This window comes from Tupaia chinensis, unplaced genomic scaffold, assembly GCF_000334495.1.
Source record: "Tupaia chinensis unplaced genomic scaffold, TupChi_1.0 Scaffold000403_1, whole genome shotgun sequence".
Lineage (NCBI taxonomy): Eukaryota > Metazoa > Chordata > Mammalia > Scandentia > Tupaiidae > Tupaia > Tupaia belangeri.
The window spans coordinates 901,499-904,062 of NW_006159905.1; positions in this window are offsets into that span (position 1 = coordinate 901,499).

A 2,564-nucleotide genomic window follows, 5' to 3' on the forward strand; every position below is an offset into this window, starting at 1 on the left:
AGAGAGAGAGAGAGACAGTGAGAGGGAAAGTGAGAGGTCATGCTGGGAGTGGGGGTGGGGATTGCCATTCCTCAAGCCCTTCTTCTCCATTCTCCTCCCAGAATCTTGGGCATACACGCACAAGTATCCAGGATGAGTTCCTTTCTTTCTCTTTCTTTTTAAAGAATTATTTTATTTAACTTTATTTATTTTCAATTATTTATTTAATTTTTATTTATTCATTTATTTATTTTAATTTGACCAGAGATACACACATACACACACACAGAGAGAGAGAGAGAGAGAGGGAAAGTGAGACAGGAAGCCACCAGGTCTGGGCCTTGAACCGTCAGCCATGTGGGAGTGTCCAGCACCTCAACCACCATGCCACCTGCTGGTCCCCACCCAGCATGATTTTCAAGTCACTGGGTCTCAAACTCCTATGTGGGACTTGAACCACAGTGGGCCCTATGGGAGTCGAGCAACGTAAGTACTATCTCATCTGCTGGCCCCAGTATTTACATGTTATATAAAATGGTGCATAAAATGGACTGATCAGAACAAAACCACAAAACTGTAAAGTTTTAGAAGACCCAGAAGTCCCCAGAGAAAGCATAGATCCATAGATTCCCCCAGATCTCAACGTGAAAAACAGAGGCCAAGGAGTGAGCCGACAGGTGAAGACTCAGAAATGGGAAAGACGAGGCTGTCCTCTGAAGAGCAGCTCCTGCGAGCGTGGGTTGGCTGACTCACGCTGCTCGCTCCCTCCTCTCTCTCTGTCCCTTGAGTCTCCTCAGCTCAGCTCTCTGGGAGTAGTCACCAAAGATTCAGGAGAAGGGGAGGAACAAGCCAGGAGGATCAAACACACACACACACACACACACACACACACACGTCCCCAGGCCTGGCTCCAGATCATGGGATCTGAGGAAGACAGAACGAGGGTGGCAGTACAACCCAGCTGCCTGTTGGGGTAGAGCTTTGGACCGGGGAGTGAAGAAGGGAAAATGTTTCTCTTCTCCCTTTCCCCTAAATATTTGTGAATGAATTGGAAGAAGAGCAGGCTTGAGGGGGAAAGATGGAAAGATGAACATGAATCTTCTTCATGGAGTAACTGCATCTGGGCCAGCCTGTGGCTCCAACTCCCTCCCCGGAGACCTGAAGAATACACTGGGTATGTGTCGGTGCTTGCCCCAAATCCCAATAGGATGGAGAAATGGAGGAGAAGGGATGGTGGCATGACCGTGCCTTATTTGGGGGTGCTTTCTCCCCCTTTCTGTCTCTCGCATGCCCCTGGATAGCTAACAGTGGCCAGGTCTGAGCCCTTCTTCTCACGACCAATGTCCAGTGTTTTCTGTCTCCCTTTGGAGTTGGAGGTCTAACCTCATCACCACCAGAGACCGTGCCCATGCCTCCTCATTTTCCCTCCACAGAGAGGGAAGATGAGAAATCACCTCCTCAATTCTCCTCCGTAATTCTCCTCTTGGGAATTTGGGCACACTTGCACGTTTCTTCGGGTTGCCAGTTCCGGTACTTGAACTGTGATTGACCATGCGGCAGTCCAGAACCTTAGCCACCATGCCACCTGCTGGCCCTTCCAGCCTGTCCTCTGATCAACCCGTCAATTAGAACTTTGCATTTGAAATAGGCACCTAAGAGGTTTTTGCTATAGGAAGAACCTTTTCCTGTGTGTTTGCAGGAAAGACAGAGAGAGACAGAGAGACAGAAAGTGAGAAATCACTCCCTAGGGGGGATGGCCATGCCCCAGTCCCTTCTCCATTCTCCTCTTGGAATCTTAGGTGTGCATATACACACACACACACACACACACACACACACACATGTTATAGGGCATGTGTGCTTGCTGGGGAGAAACGGAGAGAGAAAGTGAGAAGTCACTCAGTGGGACGAGGTCGGGGGTGATGTGAGGAGGGATGGCCACACCACAATCCCTTCTCCATTCTCCTCTCAGGATTCTGGACATGCACACACATGTGCCCTATCTGAGCTTCAAGTTGCCAGGTCCAGGACTTAAACCACTGTAGGCCATGTGGGAGTCCAGCAACGTAACCACTATGCCATCTTCTGGTCCCAGCCCTGCCTTCATTAAAGATCTAACCTAAGGCAGAATCCAAGGAGAGGTGCAGGAACTGGTGCTGGGTCATTTGTAAGCTGGTTTGTCATCCTTTTACATGCAGAGCATATAACATAGCCCTCTAAAAGTTAAGTAGGATTCTTTTCTTATTCCTTCAATAATCCTTACTGAGTATTCAAAACTTGTCAATGAACCACTAGACAAATACAGACAATCCTTACCAGTAGTCTGAAAAAGGATGGAGTATGGGGGCCAACAGATGGCGTAGTAGTTACATCACTGGACTCCCACATGCTCGACAATGGTTCGAGTCCCAGTCCTGGTAGCTTGGAAATGTCTCTAAGGACCTCCAAAAAGATGAAGGTAGGGCCAGTAGGTGGCATAGAGGTTAAGGTGCTTAGATCCCAGATGGCTGACTGCCTGGTGGCTTAAAAAATCACTGTGGGGGGAATCAGCAGTTGGCGTAATGGCTATGTCACTGGACTCCCAC